The sequence below is a fragment of the Triticum dicoccoides genome, chromosome 6A, assembly GCF_002162155.2.
Source record: "Triticum dicoccoides isolate Atlit2015 ecotype Zavitan chromosome 6A, WEW_v2.0, whole genome shotgun sequence".
NCBI lineage: Eukaryota > Viridiplantae > Streptophyta > Magnoliopsida > Poales > Poaceae > Triticum > Triticum dicoccoides.
The window spans coordinates 525,419,979-525,428,764 of NC_041390.1; positions in this window are offsets into that span (position 1 = coordinate 525,419,979).

Here is an 8,786-nt window from a genome sequence, read left to right on the forward strand (position 1 = left end):
CAGGAGCGTTTGCAGATCTTCCCCGCAGTGCACTGGATGCCGCGGAGTTTTACCGGGCTGAGGAGGGGAGCTCAATGGAGAAGTTGTTCTGGTCTCATTATACTGGGACCGAACACCCCGTGCCCTTGAGTGACCAGCTAAAGCAGTTGGTCGAACTTCACAAGGTGGCCGAACAGGCCATGAAGGGCCTTATAGTCCAGATGTGGCCTGGCGAGCCCCTGTCCGGCAGCTACTTCGGTCTGGTGAGGCGGCTTGTGGAAGCCTGCCCACGGCTTGAAGTCATTAAGCGGTCCGTCTGCATCGAGGGTGCACGCAGGGCTTTTGCCCAGGCGAAGGTGCACTGAGTGAAGTTGGACGCTGCAAAGCTGGTGAAGGAGGGGCCGCCGGAGGGCAAGGAGCATCGCTGCCCCGAGAATTACTATGAGAGTGTCCTGAAGGGTTCCCGCTTAGTGGCAGATGAGTGTGCCAAGGATGTAATTTTTGAATGAACATGCTCATGTGATCCTATAATATGAAACGAGTTCGTTTGTGCCATGCGACACTTTCTTAATTTAAAATATTACCTTCTGTGCGGCCGTTTATAAAATCTGAGAGTTGGCCAGTCGTCGGCTTCTACCCCCATGTAACTAGTACTGGGGTGTTCGGGATAAATCTGAACACTCTTTACCCCAATTTTGGGTCCTTCAAGGGAGGTGTTCAGCGCAACGAACCAGGCAATCAGACTATAATGCTTTATCACTCTCACTTAGCCATAGAAGTCTACGATTCTAAATTCTTGGCGAAGCCCATGGTATTCGGAGGGCCGAATTTGGGGCGCTATACACGCCTAAGCCGTACAAGGCCGACTCCTCGCCCGAAGCGGAAGAAGTCTTTAAGGACTTGAGACCTCTTGAACAGCGACCAGTCTCTCGCCTTATCATGACAACCAGTTTTTGGCTTTCTCTACTGAGGTGCTCATCCGGAAGAACCGGGACACAATCGCAGTAGTTCTCCCACCGCTACCTTAGCCGATATAGCGGAACATAAGGTACCAAAGCATGGGAGCCGGACAACCCAACATTTGACCAAAGACATGATTCAGAGCTGATGCATATAATGCTATAAGTTCGGGGTGCCGCACTGTCGAAAGTGTTCGGACTTCTTGCGCCGTATTATGGGGTAAACGAGAGCACCTGGCGTACTGACCGTACCCGAACGTGCGGGTGCGGATTGTCGTAAATGGACTTATAAGAGAAAGAAAAAGACTTAAATAATACAATGATAGATTAAGGATATGCATTGTTATTTCAATAATACGTCAAAGCGTACTGGTACAAGTAAAGTAGGACAATTCGAAATGTACTATCCCAAGGCAAGCTACGCATAAATAGTGAAAAGCGGGTATATCAAGTATTACTAGAGACCACCTGGCGGTTCCCGTGTTCATCTTAGCTTCTTGCCGCCTTGGTTGTTACTTCCGGAATGTGTCTGGCAATCATACTGCCAGAAAGGGCTTCCAAAGAGTTAGGCCCTGAAAGAGAAAAGGAATGTCAAGGGTATACAACCCCTAGTGTGGTTAAGTCACAATGCGGGGCGTGTCCTCATTGTGCCCCTGCCTATGTCCATGGCATTTTCAATGCGTAGTTATGTACGCGCGGCACGGATTTCATCGCTTCACCAGGACTGGGACGGGGGCCGAATTGCTAGGCGAGCTCTGATCGTGCCAGGCGATCCTGTTGCAGCTTGTTCCGGACTGGCTTGAAGGTGTCCGGGGGCTGTAACGCCGAATGGGTGGTCTGCCTGAATAGGCTGCTTTGTGCTTCTGCTGCAAGGGCCGCAGTGTGCTCTTCCGTACGGAGCGAGCGTTCTGTGTTTCCACTTACTGTTATGACCCCACGAGGTCCTGGCATCTTGAGCTTGAGGTATGCGTAATGCAGTACTGCATTGAATTTTGCAAATGCTGTCCGTCCGAGCAGTGCATGATAGCCACTGCGAAACGAGACGATGTCGAAGATTAACTCTTTGCTTCGGAAGTTATCTGGTGATCCGAAGACCACATCCAGTGTGATTGAGCCTGTGCAATGGGCCTCTACACCTGGGATGACGCCTTTAAAGGTGGTTTTGCTGGGTTTGATACTCGAGGGATCGATACCCATTTTTCGCACTATATCCTGATAAAGCAGGTTCGGGCTGCTGCTGCCGTCCATAAGGACTCGAGTGAGGTGAAATGCGTCAATGATGGGGTCTAGGACCAGTGTGGTGGATCCGCCATGACGGATGCTAGTGGGGTGGTCCCTGCGATCGAAGGTGACCGGACAGGCAGACCATGGGTTGAACTTCGGGGCGACATGCTCCATCGCATAGACGTCCCTTAGTGCACGCTTTCGCTCCCTCTTGGGAATGTGGGTTGCGTATATCATGTTCACCATCTTCACTTGTGGGGGAAACCCCTTCTGTCCTCCTGTGTTCGGCGGCCGGGGCTCCTCCTCGTCATCGCTATGCAACCCCTTGTCCTTGTTCTCAGCATTTAACTTGCCGGCCTGCTTGAACACCCAACATTCTCTGTTAGTGTGATTGGCTAGCTTGTCGGGGGTGCCGTGGATTTGACACGAGCGATCCAGTATGCGATCCAGACTGGATGGAGCCGGAGTATTTCTTTTAAATGGCTTTTTCCGCTGACCGGATCTAGGGCCTCTGAATCCGGCATTAACTGCCGTATCTTTGGTGTTATCTCCGTTATTGCGGCGCTTTGGTTTATTACGACACTACCTACTGTTAACATCTTTGGTATCCGAGGTGTCCGGATTCCTCGATGTGTTGTTGCTGCGAGCCAGCCAGCTGTCCTCGCCCGCGCAAAAGCGGGTCATGAGTGTTGTGAGGGCTGCCATAGATTTCGGCTTCTCCTGGCTGAGGTGGCGAGTGAGCCACTCGTCGCGGATGTTATGCTTGAATGCCGCTAGGGCCTCTGCATCCGGACAGTCTACAATTTGATTTTTCTTAGTCAGGAACCATGTCCAGAATTGTCTGGCCGATTCCCCTGGCTGCTGGGTTATGTGGCTCAAGTCATCAGCATCCAGTGGCCGCACGTAAGTGCCCTGGAAGTTGTCAAGAAATGCGTCTTCCAGATCCTCCCAACTGCCGACGGAATCTGTTGGCAAGCTATTCAGCCAATGCTGAGCTGGTCCTTTGAGTTTTAGTGGGAGGTACTTGATGGCATGTAGATCATCACCGCGAGCCATGTGGATGTGAAGGAGGAAATCTTCAATCCATACAGCGGGATCTGTTGTGCCATCGTATGATTCGATATTTACGGGTTTGAAACCCTCCGGGAATTCATGATCCATAACTTCATCAGTGAAGCATAGGGGGTGTGCGGCGCCTCTGTGCCGGGCTATATCCCGACGTAGTTCGTATGAGTCTTGTCTACTGTATTCGGCCCGGCCGGATTTACTCTTGGTGTATCCGACGCGATGATCATCATCCCATGTGGGTGCACGTGCCCGTGTCCCGTATATTGACCTTGCGATTTTTGCCTTACTGTCCAAGATGTCTCGCAGGTCCTCTGTGTTGCCCCGGGCCTTAGTATTTTTGACTGAGTGGCGACAGGGTGCGGTCTGAACTTTAGGCTGAAACGCCTCTCTGGCTCGGCCGCGTAGTGGCCGGTCAGCCGCATCGTACACTGGTGAATGAGGTTTCAATGCTTCTTCCTCGAGGTGAGGTAGCAACCTACTTTTTGGGTAACTCTTGGACGGGCGCTCGAGTTCATGCTCCTCGGCCGCAAGGACTTCGGTCCACCTGTCTGCTAGCAAGTCTTGATCAGCTTGAAGCTGTTGCTGTTTTTTCCTTAGGCTATTTGCCGTGGCCATAAGCCGACGCTTGAAGCGCTCTTGATCGACAGGGTCCTCAGGCACGATAAACTCATCGTCGCCGAGGCTCGCCTCGTCTTCGGAGAGAGGCATGTAATTGTCCTCCTCCGGTTCTCTGTCTGCTGCCTACTCTGGAGGGCTAGCTTGTTCGTCCTCTAGCTCTACACCGTGCTGGAGGGGATTGTTGTTGTCTTCGGCGCTATCCGGAGTTTTATCGTCTCCTATGCCTGTATCACTACTCTTGCTATGGCGGGACTTAGAGCGGCGCCATTGATGTCGGCACTTGGGTTGCTTCTTGGAGGGGTCATCCTCCGCTGTCTCGTCGCCATTGCCTTCTTTGGGGGTGTCCACCATGTATATATCATATGATGAGGTGGTGGTCCAGCGCCCTGAGGGTGGTGGTTCCTATTCGTCTCCTGCATTGTCGTCCATACCGTCGATGTCTTCAGAGTCAAAGTTGAGCATGTCGGTTAAGTCGTCGACAGTGGCTACTAAGTGGGTGGTGGGTGGGCAGCAAATTTCTTCATCGTCCGCATACCATTCTAGCCGGACATAGTTCGACCAAGGTTCTCCTGACAGGGAGAGAGACCTTAATGAATTTAGCACGTCTCCGAAAGGTGAGTGCTGAAAGATATCCATGGAGGTGAACTCCATGATCGGCGCCCAGTCGGACTCAACGGGCACGGATGCGAGCGGCTCGGAGTCCGTGGCCGGAGATGAATCCAGTGGTTCGACGACACGGCTCTTGTAAGGTGTGAAGTCAGTATCCAGCTCTATCGCCACTGACAGTACGGCCTCCATGGCGGGGTCCATCCCTCCACTCTCGGGTGGCGCGACTTGCTCCGGATTGATGGCCGGGGTAGTTGCGGATGCGATCTCCGAAACATTGTCCGACGGTAGAGTTGCGTCATGCTCGTCACGTCTGTGCGGCGCGTCCGACATGGGCTCGAATCCGTCGAAGATCAAGTCTTCACGGATGTCGGCCGTGTAGTTCAAGTTTCCAAATCTGACCTGATGGCTAGGGGCGTAGCTCTCGATCTGCTCCAGATGGCCAAGCGAATTGGCACGCAGTGCGAAGCTGCCAAATACGAAGATCTGTCCGGGGAGGAAAGCCTCACCCTGGACTGCATCGCTAGCGATGATCGATGGAGCCATCAAGCCTTATGGTGACGACACAGTGGAACTCTCAATGAAAGCACCAATGTCGGTGTCAAAACCGGCGGATCTCGGGTAGGGGGTCCCGAACTGTGCGTCTAAGGCGGATGGTAACAGGAGGCAGGGGACACGATGTTTACCCAGGTTCGTGCTCTCTTGATGGAGGTAATACCCTACGTCCTGCTTGATTGTTCTTGATGATATGAGTAGTACAAGAGTTGATCTACCACGAGATCAGAGAGGCTAAACCCTAGAAGCTAGCCTATGGTATGATTGTATGTTGTCCTATGGACTAAAACCCTCCAGTTTATATATACACCGGAGGGGGCTAGGGTTACACAAGGTCGGTTTACAAAGGAGGAGATATACATATCCGTATTGCCTAGCTTGCCTTCCACGCCAAGTAGAGTCCCATCCGGACACGGGACGAAGTCTTCAATCTCGTATCTTCATAGTCCAACAGTCCGGCCAAAGGATATAGTCCGTCTGTCCGGTGACCCCCTAATCCAGGACTCCCTCACCCGCGCGCGTGTGTTAGGGAATGAGGCACAAAGTACGTGTGTCCGTGCGTGCATTTTTTCTCTTCGTGCACGTACTCTTTTTTTGTGGGTGATTCGTGCACGTACTCGGCCTACGTTGGTGACCGTTGGTGAGTCTCACTTATCTCTACATCTCAACATGTACATCTACATCTACATCTACGTCTATACTACATCTACATCTACATCTACTATAGTACATCAAGTTTTAAACATGAGACCAGCCATTTTCTAGCATGACACGACCAGCCTGTATCGCTTCTTGCTCCTCGTCTGTCTCAAAGTGCGTCTGGCAGGCGATTTTGCCGTCGATTGAGGTCGGTTCGCTCACACTCGGTCCCACATGTTATAAATCTAAAAAGAATACTCTGACCAGCGGACCATTGAAAGAAGTATATTCTTCACCCTCAAATGTAAGTTGATGGACAAATAACCCCGAAAGTCAATTTTGGTATGATTTTTACCCTCAAATCTCTAAAACTGGGTATATCACCCCCTTGAGCGGTTTTGTTGTTCACATGTTAGAGTTTAGGCGGTTTTGATTATTGACTAGGAATTGACTAATTATTTACACTAACGAAATGGCAACGACATCGTCGGAAGCCGCCGATGTCGTCGGAGATGTAACCAATGGACCCCGACCTTCCCTACGAGGAGAGGAGATCATACAGATGCCGTTCAAACTGAACTGGTCGTCGGGCTACCTCGTTGGCTCATTGCCCGCCTACCTCTGGTCCTCCCAGAGCCCCTATCATTGTCGCGCAGCTCACGGTGGCGCTCATTTGTAGGTGGGCGCTGCTAGCTAGGAGACATAGTTGAGTTAATTGAGTCCTACTTGAAAATCAATTGTGTCCTTGGCCTAAGCTCCGGCACTACTAGAAGAAAACTCCTGCAGAGGAGGTCAATGAGAGGCAGCACCATGCTCCCTACATTGGTCGTTTGATTCATAGGATAGAATGCTATAAGATTTTTTTCCTGTGTAATCATATGTTAATTGGCAATCTAGCATCCACCCAACTTTTTGTTCACTTCCTTTGTTTTTCCTGTGTCAAACACTCTGTTTTTTAGGGGAACACCGTGTTAATTCTATGAGATTCAAGTGGACATGCCATTACAATCCTTTATTTTTCCTTACAAAGAGAGTACTTGCTGCTGCAAGAGCACCGTGTTAATGATGTGCTGCTGCAAGAGCCGCCTATATTAATTAACCATGCTCTAAAAAGGTGGACCAACTTTGGCTATACTAGTAGTACTAGTTTAGTAGGTGACCTTGCGCTTGGCTCTTCTCCTCTTACGGAAGTTGAACAATAATGATGGTACTACAGTAGTACTTCTGGCAATCTGACACCAAATGAATTGCTGCACATCCACCGCTTGTAAGCAAAAGTTTCTCCTCGTGCTGCGAGCCACCGTGTGCGTTGGCGAGGGATATCGTGGTTCTGCAAGTTGACGGGACACATCAAAGTTATTTAGTACTCTCTCCAAAAAGGGCCGACCATGTCCATGGCTACCATCCCGCACTCCATCATTGAGTACATGCACTATTCACGTGCCATCGAGGAGAAAAAATATTGTGTAGTACTAGGTGCCATCAAAGTGCACGACTCACTTACACACTGCTTATCTCCATTTTCTTGCATGACACGTGCACCTTGATGCTAGATGTCCCGCATGTTGGCAAAAGGATGAACAAAGCTCACATAAAAAAGAGTGGAAGAACATAGGGCTTGTTTGGTTCCCAGCCTAAGGTTGCCACGTCTAACCTTAGTCATGCCACAACATCTTAGACATGTGTTTGGTTCATTGCCACACTTCTCTAGTTATATGGTCCACATGTCATAGGATCAATTTTTGGCCAAATCTTGCCACACTTGTGGTGGCCATAGCCACACTTTTTGTGGCAGCCACACTTTGCCTAAGGTTAGTTGTGACAAAGTTGCTGTTTGGTTCTAGGCCTAGCATTGCCACACTTTGCCACACATTTTTGCCAAGCTTGCCTATGGTTAGTTCATCAACATGAGAGCCACAAGTTGGCAAGCCTAAGGGAATCTTGCCATATTTTTTGTGCGTATGCTATGTGGGGTCCAAGTGTGGCTTGACTAAGGTGTGGCTTGAACCAAACACTCACCTCATAGATTCTACGTGGTGTGGCCATGAACCAAACACACTCATAGATTCCCGAAGACCGAGAAGGAGCAAGGAACGTCGTGGTAGAGCATCTACACTCATAATATTTTATATTATTCAGCGATATAAAATCAACCAAATCTCTCGTCTAGCTGGTTCGCGCGTTTTCCCCTATTTTTTGCCGCCTGCCCACCTATAGAACCGCCTTGTCCTGGCCAATTCCTCTCCAAACACCTAGGGAGGCGGTTGAACCGAACAAGTATAACTTGTTTCTAGCGGGTACATTGACGTGGCATCGAAAGGGTGTGATAGCTAACTCTGGCAAAATAATTAACTACCACGTTGGCATACATGAGCATGGGGCCCACTTGCCAGCATGCTGTACGAAGGAAGGAACACAAGACAAAATGGAGCGCAGAAGGGTGCGAATCGATTGGCTCACATGTGATGACCACTGGAGCAATCCACTCAGGTACACGTTAAAAAATTCGTGCAAACACGGCCAGTTATACTGTGAGTAGGTGACCATGCGCTTCGCTCTTCGCCTCTTTCGAAAGTCGAACAATGATGATGGTACTACAATATATATACTTTTGGCAATCTGACACCGAATGAACTGTTGCACATCCACCGCCTGTATTAAGCGCACTATCGTAAAGCAAAAGCTTCTCCTCGTCCTACGAGCCACCGCACGCGCGTGAGCGACGGAAGGGGTCGTACTAGTAGTAGTAAGCAAAGCTTCTCCTCATTTGCGAGTAGACCAGACACATCAGAAGTAGTGCATTAGTCTCCAAAAAGGGTTGTGTTGTGGAATTGTCATGGCAGATGTCCTAGTGAAAGGACTTAGTCGTGGAGCCATCGCAACTAGGAAGCTTAAAGGAGTTAATCGGGACAAAGGACACGAGGGTTTATACTGGTTCGACCCCTTACGATGAAGGTAAAAGCCTAATCCAGTTCTTGATGATATTGCTAGGGTTTCAATGACCAGGGAGCAAATACGCTAAGCCTGGCTCTCACTTTGATGTTATCTACCCTAAGCCGCCGCCGGGTCGTCCCCTTATATACACGGGTTGATGCCCTGTGGCCTACAAAGTCCCGGCCGGATCATACAACGTGTCCG